Genomic DNA, 17,978 nt, shown 5'->3' on the forward strand with positions numbered 1-17,978 from the left:
ATGAGAGTCAAAACTTACTGGTACTTTTAAGTACCATCAGGCAACAATGGGTTAAATCTATACCCGGTGTTAACAAATTTCTCTTCCTCAGAAACACTTTCTTTGCCATTGCCAGTCTACATTTTACATCCTCTCTATTTCGACCATCATCAGTTATTTTGCTCCCCAAATAGCAAAACTCCTTTACTACTTTAAGTGTCTCATTTCCTACTCTAATTCCCTCAGCATCGCCCAATACAATTAAAGGAGCAGTATTTCGGGACCCTCTAACTGACTCTCAGTGACGTATAAGTCTGAAATTTAGGTCGAAGGTGCCTACGACATCCTTCTGTAATACAGCAAATGCGTGGCGTCCTGCAACGTCTGGCTCGAGCATGCTTCAGACAGCAAGGTGTTGACACATGCGAGAAAAAGGCCAGAGTTCAGGAGTTCATGTGGCCTGTAAGGTGGGTTAATGATGTCGTATTGGCACCAAATTTCACCAGAATTCTGGCCAACGCGTCACACGATGGGAAGGTCGTTACACAGCCTGTTACCCACATTTCACCTCTTCTTAAGAGACACCTGCAATGGAGGTCAAAACTGCTACACCCAGCGTTGAAATAACGTGGCGGTTCCCGTAACCCTTTCAGAACTAATTTTTTTGTGGAAGAAAGAAAATTTTTCTTTATGTGGTAATAATATTATGTAATTTTTAATGATTTTAGAGCAAGATTTACACAAAAATATATACCCGTTTTTAAAATATACTTTGTATACTTGGCTTCATTTTATGTACTAAATTAACTAACTACGAAATATTTTCTATTGTAATAAATAGTACAATGCTCATTCAATAATTACCATGTACAATAACAATAACAATATTTAATTGTACGGTGGAATATAGGGAACCAACCACATCCGTGTATTCTGTTGGTCACGAGCTGCTGTGCATTGCCGCACTGACTTGCTGATATTTTTATGGTGATGCCCAACAGTTGGTAGCACTCGCACATGATGAAAAGGTTAAACATTAACAAATGTCTACTTCATGATTTGATTGGGAAAAAATTTTCTATTGCAGCTAAGAGACGTAAAAGGTAATGTACGCAATTGGAACCAGGTGATCTGAAAGGGTTATGGGTGGCCGAGAAAAGGATGTCAGGTACACCGCGCTCAGAATCAACACGAAAAGGCAGCAGCGGATGGCATGAAGGTCTTTAATGAAACCACCCCTTTCCTTGAGACCTTGACGCTGCTGACTCTCCCGGACGTTTCAACCCCTTTCTAAGTACGTTGTGAGGCTGCAACCACACTGAACACAATCGCACGCCTTTTAAGTGTAGCGCGACCGCAATTTTTGCTCTCGAATACAGGCCGGAACCACTACCGACCGATTAAAATCATTCGACGAAATTTGAATGTGATCCGAAGGAGGTAAGGGTGCTTGGTATTTTCAGCCCTTCTGTTTCACGCCCTCCCATCACGGAAGGGTGCGACACTGACATATGCGTGAATAAACCTGCTCTCCAGACGGGTGCTGTCACGTTCAGTGGGAATACAACCTCACAGTGTCCACAGAGGAGACTCGGAACGCCTGGGGCCTTCAGCAGCGTCAAGGACATCGTACTGTTGTTCATCGCACTGGGAACTGGCGTTTTTGAACGCGAAATGCGCGAGAATCAAAGACTAAAGAAAGGGATCGTTTCATTGACGGTCTGCATGGCAACCCTTGTGTTCTTTCCGTTTCTGTTTTGAGAGTTGGTGTGTCTAAAATGTTTTCGTCGGCCACAGGTAAGGAGACAGCTTGATTTCAACGCTGGACGTCTCGTTTCTGACTTCCATCGCAGAGACGTCAAAATAAGGGGTGAAACGTGGGTACGAGGGTGGTATGATGACCATCCTATCGTGTGAGAAGTCCACGGTGGCGTTGGGCAGAATGGTGGTGAACGTTTGTGCCAATACAAAGTCATTAACACATCTTATAAGCCACATTACCTCCGGCTTTTTTTCGCATGTGCCTACAGCTTGCTGTTTCAAGCGTCATCTGGCCCGACGGTGACGTCGCAGGGCGCCAACCTTATGCACCAGTACAGACGGAGGTCGTAGGCACCTTTGAGACAAATATCAAACGCGTCGCAATGGGAGATAATTACAGATTTTCGAAGAAGTGATCCTTTAATTGTGTTGCACAGTGCAGTCGTACTGTAGTCGTGGACGTCTGGGGGCATTTTTCCAGGAGAAGGGGGAGGGAACTAAAAAATTCCCATTTTTTACATAAATGAGCTGATTAGTTTCGAGATGTGTCAAGGCAAAGAAGCAAATATAACAGGTGACAAAAACTTTTTATATCCTACGGTACTGATCAATAGCTGCTCAATATTTGAGTAAATGTTAGTACTCGAGATACTAGGGGGCGGGGAGCCAGCGAGTGCCGCCTCTTGTCCCCTCCCCCCTTTTCTTGTTCCGCTTAGAAAGATCGTGCTGCAGTGTGACAAATTCTAATTTTTTATTAGCATCACAAGAAGACGAGAGGTCTGGTCTCCGTTGGTCTGTGTGATCGATAGAATTTTACATCCTATTTTTCCCCCTCATGGAGGTGCACTGAGTCATTTCTGTACGAAGCAACAGTCGAAAATAATGTGCTTGCCCACACCAGCAGTCCTTCAACAATGGGTCACTGCTTTATACCCTGTGGAAATGCGTTTGTCGAAATTGCTAGTCGTTACAATGAACATTAGATGTAACAATTTTGCTGTCGAAGAGAAACATTTTCAATAAATGCACTTTTTTCAGTGGGAAAGCCGAAAATAAACAGTCGAAATGCCTGAGATGTGATGCTATAGAAGGACGCTAAAAGTTAACTGGATTGACAGCAAATGAGGTCTTCCGGAGAATCGGAGTGGAATGGAATGTGTGGAAAATACGGCCTAGAAGAAGCAGCAGGATGAAAGAACATGTGTTGAGACATGAGGGTGTAACTTCCTTAATACAAAAGAGGGCTGTGCAGGGAGAAATCAATAATTAAAGACAGAGAGTGGTATGCAAGTTGTTCAGTTGCCCCTATCGGTAGGTTTCATGCAGCCAAAAGCACCATCAAATACCACACGCAAATTTTTCATATTCTGTCGCTCATTACGTGCAGACAATTAGCCACGCATAAAAAATGAAAGGGACCTTTTTGCAGGAAATTTAATACAATTAAATTTTTAGTGGTATACGTTCTCGCTGGAATCCACGGTTTTGAAGTTATTCCAGAAAAACTCGTCTGAAGGTAACCTTTGTGCGTTTTTTAAAATAATTCGGAATTTACGGTCTCTAGCGAAAACTTATGTCAGTGCAAAATTTAAGTACATTAAATTTCCTATAAATTCCTGTTCACGTCTTCAGTAGGACTAATAGTTTGTGCACAATAAATGAGAGAATATGAAAATCTTGCGCATGGTGTTTGAAGGCAATGCGGGTTGCATAAAACCCAGAAGTAAGGACAGCTCACTACTCCCTGTATGTCCCACAAATGAGGAAGTAGGGTGTAAGTGCTTCTGTGATATGAATAAGTGGAGAGGAAATCGTGACGTGCTGCATCAAACGAAACAGAAGACCGATGACAGCCCCCCCCCCAAAAAAAAAAAGTACATTTTGCGTTTAGTATAGAATATAAATCAGGGTACAGGTCCACTATCGACTGGATGTTTCTGTCGAAAGCTTCCTGCTATACAGTTTCCTAATCCCCTTTCATGCTTCCCGCAAAGGCGCCTCACGTCTTTGATTTCCAACTACAAAGCGTTAGTCGTCTACCAGTTGTCAGACTCACGCCCCAATACACACGGCAGGTGGGGTACTGCTAACAACTGAAGAGTGACGTGAACTGATGGATCCATTTGCACCCAAACCCCTGGTCCCTTGGTGCGTAGGAGCTGATCGACGGAACATATAGCCTCACGTCTTTGATTTCCAACTACAAAGCGTTACTCGTCTACCAGTTGTCAGACTCACGCCCCAATACACACGGCAGGTGGGGTACTGCTAACAACTGAAGAGTGACGTGAACTGGTGGATCCATTTGCACCCAAACCCCTGGTCCCTTGGTGCGTAGGAGCTGATCGACGGAACATATAGCCGTTCGCGAAGCAACGGGTGACAGTGAGCTCCCCTGTAACCCATGCAGTCCTAGCGATCGGCAATTGCGCCGCAATAAATCTACATGTTAAGAGTGCGGCTGCAGTTCCGGCAGGCAGGCACGTGCCGGCTGAGGCAGCGCACAGTGCGATAGGCGCCCGTGTGTGCTCCGGCCGTGCCGAGTCGGCAAGTCGGCTTGACCTGTGCAGCCTACACTGCCCCGCGTAGCTGTACCACGTGGCAGACAGCGAGCTGGCACCAGTGTTCCGGGCTGAAAACAAATAGGTACGAGGGGCCTTTAATAAGTAATGCAAAACACTTTCTTATGAGAGCACGTTGGTTTTATCCACGATTACAATATACCGTATCATTCCCCACCTTTTTGCATACAAAACCCCCTACTTCAGCATAATCTCCGTTCAGTGCGATAGCCTTGGGCACTGAGACGCCCTGCTAAACCCGCAGGATAGGACAGGTAGTTTAAAGTGTGGAAAGGAGCCGAAATTAGCGACTGTCAGTTACACTATAAACATACAACTTAATTTATTTGACCAAACATTACAAGAGCGAAGAAAATTAAGAAAAAACACAGCATTAATTTTTGGAACTTAATTACCGGCTGAATGCGCCATACAGTCTCATGCCTTAAGGGCAAGACCACTTTAATTCAAAATCGGCTGAAAGCCAATAACTTAAGACTGAAACCAAAATCAGAAATTTAAAAGGCAGAACGCCTTATCTTAAATCGGTTCTTCCAATTAGGCTGAAGGACCAAACAATCTCACACCTTAAGAGCAAAACAAATTTAATTAAAAGAAAAACCAGCTGAAGGCCCATCTGTTAAGACTCAAACGTAAATAAATTTATAAAGACCGGGCAGTTCTTTAATTAGGCTGAAGACCCTAAGAATCTTAGGCCTTAAGGGCAAAACAGACTTAATTTAAAGATCCGCTACAAGCCATACAAATACAAACAACGAGAACAAATAAGAAAAGGCAACACACCCAACGGCGCTCAGAAGTTTCCGAGGGGCGGCCTGGAATTCAAACACTAACGTTCGCTTAGGTGAGACAGGCAGTCAGCCCAACCATTCTCGATCCGACGACAGCCAACCGACAGACAGTCAACGGACCCACTGACAAGATAACTTCCGCTCCACCCGACCAGCTGACAACAGGGAGTTCGAGCGAACAACATAGAAGGTATTGGCGCCCACAACCAATTATACACTGAGCTGTCAAACTACACACCGTGCTGGACAGCGACAACACGATGAGGAAAATTCACTGCCTGAATTTACGTCAACGACCAGGACAGGTAACCGGAACGTTAACGGCCACAAGGCAGAAGATTCCGCTGGTGCACTTCAATTCAAAATAACCAATAAAACTCCACCGGAGGGTGGCTAAAATTTGCCAACTTGAAAACACACGTTGTTGCTGGCGGGAATGTCCCAACAGCCGACAACGTAATCCTAACGACTCAATGTGAACAGTCGTGACTTGCTGGTAGATCAAGTCAAAACTCAACTTTCGTGTCCAGGATCGGTGAGCCACGGATCTCATAGCATGGGAACAGCACCACACACTCCGACCGCGCGTGAACGCCGCCAGCGGCTTCGGCCAAACTAAGTGCCGTGGAGATTTCCTCGCTGCTCCACGCCAACCGGCCAACTGGTCGCACACAGCACAGCCCGAAACTATAGGCGCCAGGCCAAAGATAGTAAAACGTGCGAATATCGATACACACCGCTGCTGCCACTCGTGTAGGGAGAGGATAACAGCATAATCGCGATAGCTCCTGGAGACTAAACACAGAATAGCAACCAACGTTTAATCCAACGCATAACATGAGCCAGCCGCGGCTCAGACACCTAACAGGGACGGCGTGTGTGCCCGCATCGTATAACTCTACTGGTCGACGTCGAAGCCAACGTCTTGCTGCATCATTAACCTTTCCATCACCGAAGTACGGCTTCCCGCAGAGTACGTCCTTCATTAGACCAGACAACTCGAAGTAGTAAGGTGGGAAATCCGGAGTGTAGGATGGATGAGGAGGAACAGTCCAATGATATTTTGCGAACTCCTCTCGGGTGCACAGACTCGAGAGGCTTTGCACTGTTTTGGAGAAGAAGTTTGTTTGCTTTTTGTGACGACGAATGCGCTGAAGTCGTTTCTCCAGTTTCCTGAGGGCAACAAAATACACGGTGCAGAGTTTATCGTTGCACCACGAGGGAGAACATCAACCAGAACAACTCGTTCAAAATCCCAGAAGACCGTCGCCACGTCTTTACTGGCTGAGTGTACGTCTCTGAACTTTTCTTTCGGAGGACTGGTGTTGTGGTGCCACTCAACTGATTATCGTTTGTTTCCGATTTTAAGTGATGAACCCGTGTTTCATCGCCTGGAACGATGTTCGACAAAAAATTCTCAAGATCAGCGTCGTAACGCACAACCAATTCCGCACAGATGCCCTTTATGGTCTTCCGTTAGACGAGGAGAAACCCAGAGGGTACATACCGCTGAGTACCCCAACTGGTGGACGAGGGTGTCAGCACTAGCAGCAGGAAGGTACAGTTGTACAGCGAGATATTTGATTAGGACCTGTCGATCATCTCGAATGCGAGTAGCCGCGCGTTCCAACATTGCAAACGTCACAGCGGTGTGCAGCCGGTGGGGACGCGTAAGATCGGACGGGTTCGCGCAAACATGTTGCGATGATGACAGACACATCGCCCAACGACTCACGGAGCTTTCGTTCACTGCCAGATCGCCGTAGATATTCTGCAAGCGCCCATGAATATGTGCGATGCTCTGGTTTTCCGTCAAAAGATACTGAATGGCAGCTCTCTGCTTGGAACGCACCTCCGTTACAGACATCATTTTGAAAGCTATGTATAGCGCCGCTATCTATCAGAACATCATGAAACTACAGGAGATGAAAAGGGAATATTCCACGATATCCTACAAGAATTTCTGCATTTTTTCAACCTAGACTGGCGGAGAAAAAAAGTGTTGCATTACTTATTGAATGGCCCTTGTACTTCGCAATTTGAGTGCTCGAAAGAGACTTAAGCGCAACAAGGCGCAATGTGTGGAAAACGCCATAAAGACAACCCTTTGAGCTTTTAAATCTGTCTTTCGTAGCCTATAACAAAACAAATAATTATGGCAGAAGTGGTGAGGATGTAAAATGGAAACTGGTACTGTCAGGAAAACCATTTCTGAACAAGATAAATTTGTTAACATTGGATATACGTTATTTGTCTGAAGCGTAGTCTTGTACGAACGTGAAACGCAGAAGATAAAAAGTTCAGACAAGAAGAGAACAGAAGATTTTGAAATGTGGTGTTACAGAAAAATCCTGAAGATTTGTATTGGTATTATAGATTACTAATGAGGAGGTACTGAACTGAATTAAGGAGGAAAGAAGTATCACGTTAACTCGATTTCAAGAAAGGATTAGTTTTATAGCATACATCTTGGAGAATGATATAGTCGTCAATTCCTAATGCATGAACATGGAAAGCGACAGGTTTCAGTTTATAGAGTAAGACCAAGAGTCATCATAAGTAAGCAATTTTTAATACAATAGGACAAAAAAATTATGCGCCACGAAGGAGTTATGTAAAAGGGTCACAAATTGATATTCATACGGATGTCGACAGAAAATGCAAAATTGTAAACTTTGGTGGCTGACAAGGATGGTAAACAGGTGACTTGTTAATACCGGGGCGTAAAATTTCGCGAGTTCCTTTCTATGTACTCGATTGGATAGTTATTATGCATCGCAGACAGACGTATGAAATATGTACGCATATGTCAACATTTGATTGACAACCTGTAATTGGACTCAAAGAAGCCGTTTGGAGTAATCAGCGAATCGTTCGATATTTGGTAAGAGCTATGCCACTATGCGACGATGTTGGCAGGAATGGGTGAACCATGACCGAACACAGCGTCAAGGAGGAAACGGTCGACTTGGATAGACAACAAAAAGAGAAGACCGAGCAATCGTCAGAGAGGCACTCAGAGCCCCGGATTCATCATTATCGTCGATCCGACGTACAACTGCCGCTTCAGTGGCCACAAGGGCCACTAATAGACGTCTCGCGGAAAGGGGGCTGAGCTCATGGCACCCCTTGCGCCATTGACCTCTGTACACCAACAAGTCCACTTGCAGTGACTTCAGGAACATTCGGTTCAAAATGATTCAAATGGCTCTGAGCACTATGGGACTTAAACCTAACTAACCTAGAGACATCACACACATCCATACCCGAGGCAGGATTAGAACCTGCGACCATAGCGGTCGCGTGGTTCCAGACTGAAGCGCCTAGAACCGCTCGGCCACACCGGCCGGCGGGAACATTCGGCCTAGAATCTCATCGACTATGGTAGAACTGTCTTCAGCGATGAATCCCGCTTCGAACTGATCCCCGATGAAGAGCGAAAACCAGTGAATACTTGTCTGGAGACGCCCCTGACAGCGAAGTGATATCAACCCACCTGTCGCCCTCCTCTTGGTCCGACAACCAGGAATGAAGGTCAGGGGTGACACTTCATTTCATAGCAGGATCGATTTGGTTATCCACGGCACCCTTACAGGACAGCGGTTCGTCGACGATATTCTACGCCCGTTTTGTCGCCCTTGATGGGAAGCCATTTCAGCAGGATAATGTTTGTATAAGGAGGAGGACCAACGCCTTACTGACTTGCCCAGTTTGTGAAGTTCTTTCTCTTGAATAAATCATCCAATTTTTATGAAATTATAATCATTTTTTTGTCTGCACATGTACACCACATCTACCGATTTCCGTTCCATTCGGATGAGTCCTTCGTGATGCGGTTTTTCGTCTTGGAGAGTATTTATGCAGAGACGATGAGGCTTTCACAGCATAGCCTGGCTTGGGGCGCTGTATCGAATCAGTTTTCGGACAGAAGACAACAGCAAGAAGAATTTAGCGTATTTAGAGCAGAGCGTCACACGCAAGACCAATTCAAATTAGATCATAAGATCCTTGCGACACTTATTCCCAAATGTGAAGTGTGTAAAATGATTCTAAGGAAAAAATCCACCTCAGTCTGTGGTTTTGTGGGGAACAGACGGCACCGTAACTGCAGCACTGTCTACGATCTGTTTCTGTAATCACTTGTTTCACAGTCACGGCATCAAAGGACCTTTCTGGGTAGCTCAGTGAGCTAGATGGTCTGGTAGCCAAGACATCGGGATCATGTTGCGGGCAAACTGATATCAACTGCGATCCATAATTTACCTAACTTTTCAAAAACGATTCGAGATGAATGCAACTTTATTCTTTCAAAACCGTGTAATCAGAGTCCTTCAAACGCATTTACGCTACCGAATGGTTTAAGGCCTAATGAGAAACAGCGGATTCAAATCCGCATCTGGCTGCCCCATTTAGATTTTCCGTAGTTTGTCCCAATCTATAAAAATCGAATTACGTTACGAAACGTCTCTGGTGGACCCCTCCTTCAGCTTTGTGATATCTGTGCCTGTACTCTGTCTGTAATATCCTCGACTGCGGCGAGAAGTTGAGCAATAATCTTCATTCTTCCTCGCATTCTTCTAACAAACTTAACCCTCGGCATGTAAGTACCTTGCTGTCATACGTTAACTCCTAAGATAGACATCTGCATCTCCTCAACGATCATGAAGTCTCTCATGCAACTTTGCATCTTTTTACACTTACATTATAATATCGTGAAACATAAATTTCCAACATTGCCTATATTTCTACGTTCTTCCTTCGGATAAAAGACAGATATTGCTAATGTAATGATAGCCTGAGTACATAGCTCTTCAAGTGAAAGTAAGGAAATCACAACCCAACCAAAGTCGCTACAGCACAGAATGATAATTTCTGAGCTAATCTGACAGGTAATGAACGTGAAGACACCGCTTACTTCTCTGCGTTGTTTCTTACTTGCGCGACTAGGAAATTAAAGGCGGCAATATTTTACATTTTGTTTGTTTATTTGGTTTCTCGGAATAAAGGTAATTAGAAGTCCACGTAAACTTTAATATATGCTAATAAACTATAGCATTTCAGTGCTCCCACGTGTTTATGTTTTGTGTAACATATTCTTTTTAATCATTTTCTGTATCACTTCCATGCCTGTAATTGTGTGTCCACAATAGTCCGAATTTGCCGCTCAATCTTAAAAAAGGTTTCTATATGACTTTCCTGATTTCAATGAAAGTTTCTGAAATAGGACATCTCTTATTCCAATCAAATGATTACACACAGAATTTTTCTGCATAATTTAGCCTTGTGAACCTTTTGCGGCCGCAAGTATTAATTCTTCTGTCGGTAAGTTTGTGACTGTATCTAAATGCAGCTGTTGCTGTTGTGGTCTTCAGTCCGAAGACTGCTTTCACACAGCTATTCATGCCCCTCTATCCTGTGTGAGCCTCTTCATCTCCGAATAACTGTTGCAACCTACATCCTTCTGAATCTGCTTACTGTACTCATCTCTTGGTCACCCTCAACGATTTTTGGCCTCCAGACTTCCCTTCAACACTAAATTGGTGATCCATTGATCCCTCAGAATGTGTCCGATCAAACGACCCTTCCTTTTGGTCAAGTTGTGCCACAAAATTTTCCCATTTCTATTCAACACCTCCTCATTAGTTACGTGGTCTACCCATCTTACTTCAGCTTCCTTCTGTAACACCATATTTCTCTTCTTGTCTAAACTGTTTATCGCCCGTGTTTCACTTTCACAAATGGTTATACTGTAAGTAGGCTGTTTAGATTTTTATATTGGAGACTTTGTGAAAAAAAACTGTAATTACTATTATGATGAATGATCAGGACTGTCTTTATGGACTGTGAGAAAATTTTAGCTTTTGACCAACATTGTATCAATAAGTGTGTGCATTTGATTACTTTGTTATTGTAATTATTAAAATTTTTATCAAATCATTATTGGCCACTGCCCAAAACAATTTGTAAAATTTTTTGTGGGGAGCATGGGGGCTATGTAAGTAGGCTGTTTAGATTTTTATATTGGTAATGCCACGTAGCGCTCTGTATGAAAATAACTGGCTGTGCTGTGTGCAGTCTGTGGCTAGTTTGCATTGTTGTCTGCCATTGTAGAGGGGCAGCTGGATGTTAACAGCGCGTAGCGTTGCGCAGTTGGAGGTGAGCCGCCAGCAGTGGTGGATGTGGGGAGAGAGATGGCGGAGTTTTGAAGTTTGTAATACTGGATATCATATATTATGACTATTAAGGTAAATACATTGTTTGTTCTCTATTAAAATCTTTCATTTGCTAACTATCCCTATCAGTAGTTAGTGCCTTCCGTAGTTTGAATCTTTTATTTAGCTGGCAGTAGTGGCGCTCGCTGTATTGCAATAGTTCCAGTAACGAAGATTTTTGTGAGTTAAGTGATTTGTGAAATGTATAGGTTAATGTTAGTCAGGGCCATTTTTTTGTAGGGATTATTGGAAGTCAGATTGCGTTGCGCTAAAAATATTGTGTCAGTTTAAGCACAGTCGTGTATAATTTTTCAAAGGGGACGTTTTAACACTCCAGACAAATATCATCAGAAAAGCCTTCCTAACACTTAAATCTATATTCTATGTTAACAAATTTCTCTTATTCAGATATACTTTTCTTGCCATCGCCAGCCTACATTTTATATCCTCTCTACTTTGACCATCATGTTATTTTGCTGCCCAATCAGAGAAACATCTTTTTCTAGTGCCTCGTTTCCTAACCTAATTCCCTCAGCATCATCTGATTTACTTCCAATGCATTCTATTATCCGTGTTTTCCTTTCGTCGATGTTCATCTTGTATCCTATTTTCAAGAAAATGACCATTCCGTTCAACTGCTCTTTCAAGACCTTACCTATCTCTAACAAAATTACTACGTTGTCGGCAAACCTCAAAGTTTTTATTTATTTTCCCTAAACTTTAATCCCTACTCCAAACTTTTCTTTGGTTTCCTTTATTCCTTGATTGAATGACATCGGGGACAGGCTTGTGTCACTCCCTTCTCAACCACTGCTTCTCTTTCACGCCCATCCTCTTATATTACTGTCATCTGGTTTCTCTACAAGTTGTAAATAGCCCTTCGAACCTGTATTTTAGCCCTGCTACTTTCAGAATTTCAACGAGAGGATTACAGTCAACATCGTCAAAGGCTTTCTCTAAGTCTACAAATGCTATAATCATAGGTCTGCCTTTCCTTAACCTACACTCCTGGAAATGGAAAAAAGAACACATTGACACCGGTGTGTCAGACCCACCATACTTGCTCCGGACACTGCGACAGGGCTGTACAAGCAATAATCACACGCACGGCACAGCGGACACACCAGGAACCGCGGTGTTGGCCGTCGAATGGCGCTAGCTGCGCAGCATTTGTGCACCGCCGCCGTCAGTGTCAGCCAGTTTGCCGTGGCATACGGAGCTCCATCGCAGTCTTTAACACTGGTAGCATGCCGTGACAGCGTGGACGTGAACCGTATGTGCAGTTGACGGACTTTGAGCGAGGGCGTATAGTGGGCATGCGGGAGGCCGGGTGGACGTACCGCCGAATTGCTCAACACGTGGGGCGTGAGGTCTCCACAGTACATCGATGTTGTCGCCAGTGGTCGGCGGAAGGTGCACGTGCCCGTCGACCTGGGACCGGACCGCAGCGACGCACGGATGCACGCCAAGACCGTAGGATCCTACGCAGTGCCGTAGGGGACCGCACCGCCACTTCCCAGCAAATTAGGAACACTGTTGCTCCTGGCGTATCGGCGAGGACCATTCGCAACCGTCTCCATGAAGCTGGGCTACGGTCCCGCACACCGTTAGGCCGTCTTCCGCTCACGCCCCAACATCGTGCAGCCCGCCTCCAGTGGTGTCGCGACAGGCGTGAATGGAGGGACGAATGGAGACGTGTCGTCTTCAGCGATGAGAGTCGCTTCTGCCTTGGTGCCAATGATGGTCGTATGCGTGTTTGGCGCCGTACAGGCGAGCGCCACAATCAGGACTGCATACGACCGAGGCACACAGGACCAACACCCGGCATCATGGTGTGGGGAGCGATCTCCTACACTGGCCGTACACCACTGGCGATCGTCGAGGGGACACTGAATAGTGCACGGTACATCCAAACCGTCATCGAACCCATCGTTCTACCATTCCTAGACCGGCAAGGGAACTTGCTGTTCCAACAGGACAATGCACGTCCGCATGTATCCCGTGCCACCCAACGTGCTCTAGAAGGTGTAAGTCAACTACCCTGGCCAGCAAGATCTCTGGATCTGTCCCCCATTGAGCATGTTTGGGACTGGATGAAGCGTCGTCTCACGCTGTCTGCACGTCCAGCACGAACGCTGGTCCAACTGAGGCGCCAGGTGGAAATGGCATGGCAAGCCGTTCCACAGGACTACATCCAGCATCTCTACGATCGTCTCCATGGGAGAATAGCAGCCTGCATTGCTGCGAAAGGTGGATATACACTGTACTAGTGCCGACATTGTGCATGCTCTGTTGCCTGTGTCTATGTGCCTGTGGTTCTGTCAGTGTGATCATGTGATGTATCTGACCCCAGGAATGTGTCAATAAAGTTTCCCCTTCCTGGGAGAATGAATTCACGGTGTTCTTATTTCAATTTCCAGTAGTGTATATTCTGAGAGATGTCGTAGGGTCATTATTTCCTCGCGTCTGCCTACATTTCTACGAAATCCAAACTAATCTTTCCCGAGGTCGGCTTCTTCCAGTTTTTCCATTCTTCTTCAAATAACTCGTTTTAGTATTTTACAATGATGATTTATTAAACTCATAGTTCGGCATTATTCAAACCAATGAGCGTCTGCTTTCTTTGTAGCTGAAATTGTTACAGTCATCTTGAAGCCTAGGATATTTCGCCTGTCTCATACATCTTGCATACGAAATGGAAGAGTTCTGTCATGGCTGTCTCTCCCAAGGCTATCAGTAGTTCTGACGGAATATGGTCTACTACCGGGGCCTTGTTTCGAATTAGACGTTTCAGAGCTCTGACAGATTCTTCTCGTAGTATTATATCTCCTATCTCATCTCCACCTACGTCCACTTCCCTTTGTATAATATCGCCTTCAAATTTATTTCCCTTGTATAGACCCCCTACATTCTCCTTCAACGTTTAGGACTGGTTTCCCAACTGAGCTCTTGATATTCACACAGCTGCTCCACTTTTCCCCAATGGCTTCTTTAATTTTTATGTAGGCGATATCTATATTTCTCCTGATGCTTCTGAATGCTTATATTTGTCCTCCAGCCATCCCTGCACAGCCATTTTGCACTTCCTGCCGGTCTCATTTTTTAAACGATTGTATTTTCCTTCGCCTGCTTCGTTTACTACATTTTTATATTTTCTCCCTTCATCAATTAAATTCAATATCTTTTGTGTTATCCAAGGATTCCTACTAGGTCTCGTCTTTTCACTTATTCGATCCTCTGCTGCCTTCACTATTTCATCTCATTTCGTTTTGTACTGTATTCCTTTCCCCTGTTCTAGTCAATCATTGCCTAACGCCCCCTCTGAAACTTTCAGCACCACTACTTCTTTCGACTTATTCTGGTCCCATCTCCTCAGTTTCCTACGTTTTTCCCGTTCCTTCAGTTTTAATATACAGTTCACGGCCAATAAATTGTGGTCAACGCCCACTTCTACCCCTGGAAATGTCTTACAATTTAAAGTATGGTTCCGAAATCTCTGTCTTACCGACATATAATCAATCTGAAAACTTCTGGTGTCTCCAGGTCTCTTCCACGTATACAACCTTCTTTCATGATTCTTAAACCACGTGACAGCTAAGATTAAATTATACTCTGTGCAAAATTCTACCTGGTGGCTTGTTCTTTCATTTCTTTCTGTCAGTCCATATTCACCTACCACTTTTCGTTCTCTTCCTTTTCCTACTATCTCCGTTAACTAACTGAATAATATCTTTTATATCATCATGCATTTCCTCTATCTCCTCCTCATCTGCGAAGCTAGTTGGCATGTAAACTTGTACTACTGTGGTGGGTGTGGGCTTCGTGTCTAAGATGGCTACAATAATGTGTTCACTATGCTGTTCATAGTATCGTATCAGCATTCCTATTCTCCTGCATTACTCCTATTTGATTTTGTATTTATAACCCTATATTCAGCTGACCATAAGTTCTGTAACTCCTGCTACCGAACTTCATTAATTTCCACTATATCTAGCTTCACCTGATCCACTTCCCTTTTTAAATTTTCTAACCCACATGCCCGATTGAGGGATCTAATACTCCACGCCCCGATCCGTTGAATGCCATTTTTATTTCTCTGAGTAGTCCCCGTCCGGTGATCCGCAGCACAACGAGGCTGTTTTGTTTAGTGTTACAAGGTCAGATCAGTCAATCATCCAGACTGTTAGCCCTGCAACTACTGAAAAGGCTGCTGCCCCTCTTCAGAAACCACACGTTTGTCTGGCCTCTCGACAGATAACCCTCCGTTGTGGCTGCACCTGCGGTACTCCTATCCGTATCGTTGAGACACGCAAGCCACCCCACCAACGGCAAGGTCCATGGTTATGGGCGTGCGGGAGAGGGGAGGGGGATCCTTCAGCTACGTATATGATTATGTGATTCACAGTCATATGAAGTTAAATGAAAAAAAAAAATAGGCGAGTGAAACTGCATTTTTCTTTCCCTCGGACATAAGTGTGACAAAACTCAACAACCAGAAATACGATAAAAAAGCAGTTGGCGCTATGGTCGCCAAACGCCAATATTCTTTTGCATCAGCTCTGTGTTCCTGTTTAACAGGGAACCAACCGGAGAGCTTTCCTGTCCTGCCCATCACCTAGCCTTCAGTTTTCATCTTCGGCTGGTAGCCGTAATTGACTCCAAACTTTTGGTTAATTGCAATTACCATGCTTAAAGCCACTGTAAGAAAGTAAATAAAATTGTTAAGCTTTAAACGCTACTCAAATAAGAGTCGTATGCAGGCACAAATGAACAGATATATTGAATTTACAAACTACATACACGAAAAGGCTCACATCGAGAACCGTCTCTAATGAGCTCGATCTCGACGGCACGTTAAACCCATTCTTCCTTCCTTCCTTTCACTTCGAGAAATGTAATCAGACTGAAGCCGGTAGCGAAGTTTTCGGACATAAACATAGAATAAATATAGGAATCATCGTTCTGTTAACTGGAGAATACAAAAAAGAATAAATAAAGAAGTGCGCTAGATAATTAGGCGTGAGAGAAAGATATAACGGTAGTAAAACATTTAGTACTACCTGATTGGCGGTATGGATGATCTGGTGGTTCGTATTTAAGCTGTCAGTGTTACTTTAGCCAGCGGGAAATAAAATGAGTAAAATGACTGCTCTATGAAAGTTGGTAGGCACTCTTCAGCATCTATAGAAGTGGCACGGGAACTGTAAGCCTTCCTGGTCCCGAGGCTGACTAATGCCAGTAGCGGATGCTCGTGTTGTCTCAAAGGCCAACTAAGTAGTGAGAGCGCCTGCTCTTCTCGGATCATATATGAAACCTCTGGCTCCGAGAAAAATGCTCGACTGATCGAAGTGAAACTACACATTATGACCGAGCTAAATCGGTCTTCGAAGCAAGTTCTAGAAGGGCCAAAGTAGGAAGTTATGTTCCCAGTCTCTGGTGACATTTTAGCGCCGACCTTCACCTTTCAGAAGTACTCCTGACAATGAAGGCAGGATCCGCCCAACAAAGGCATGATTTTAACGGAAACCGCCTTTTCCGTGAGAATTTGTACTTTGTTAATGCCGTCATGTATCTGCTCACGAAAATCAGGGACAATGCTCTTATATCCGTGTATTACTATCATCTCTCGGTCATCCTCAAAACATACACGAATTTAATACTGGAATTCTCACTATCATTAACTAATAACGATGTTTGATTCATTTTTGGCCCCAATTACCTGTCTTAATTCTACGTAAGTTTGGAGTACCACAGTGATATCGTCAATCATTTAAGGTGCATAATCACAAAATGAATTCTTTAAAAAATAGATGTCGGACGACGCCTTTCTTTCATACATCCGCATTGTGAAGGACAAACTCGTTAAAATACTTCCAAAGAGCGATGTAAAAACAATATACATTTATAAGTAAGTGTAATAATAATAATTTGTGATTAATTGTTAAAGAACACTGTCTATAGTACAATTTTTGTATATTTGTATTAAGAGCACATAAATATTGTTTGAAATCAGTTTAATGAATGTCATTTCCTTCTTTTTCGTGGCCTTTAACCCTTATTATTCAGAGGTTCGGCCAGTTTGTTATTGGATTTGGCAGTGTTAGTGGTAGAGGGAGGCAGGGTGCCTATACTACTGTCGCAACCTGTTCATCGGCCCCCCCTCCTCAAAACACAAACACATAGACGGATTCGGTGTGTCTCAACTGCCTGTATCTCATGTTATTCTATTCCCGAGTGTTTGCGAATCGTGTAACTCAGACGGGACTTGAGAGCCAACTCGGTACCCACTTCGTCGAATGCGAGAAGCCGCCTAAATACATTCAGGCTGGCCGGCACACCGGCATCCGACTGTAAGCCGCCAGACAGGTCAGCCTCCCCGATTCGCGGAATCGGCATACTAACGCCCGCGACTATTCATGTAGGTGAGTGAATTTATCAACGTTTCTCTTAAACATATTTATAAGTACGCAGTACAACTCTTGTTACCTTGAGGACTGTAGTACGTTCAAATGACTTCACATAATCAATTAACGTATATTTTATAAACGAACGATATGACTAACGTTAATTACTACAGAATGTTATGCCTTAGTACATTATGGAAAATTTACAAGGTTTGTTATACACTTTAAGACAAAAAAGACGCACCACGA

The sequence above is a fragment of the Schistocerca cancellata genome, chromosome 2 (assembly GCF_023864275.1).
Source record: "Schistocerca cancellata isolate TAMUIC-IGC-003103 chromosome 2, iqSchCanc2.1, whole genome shotgun sequence".
In the NCBI taxonomy this organism is placed as follows: domain Eukaryota; kingdom Metazoa; phylum Arthropoda; class Insecta; order Orthoptera; family Acrididae; genus Schistocerca; species Schistocerca cancellata.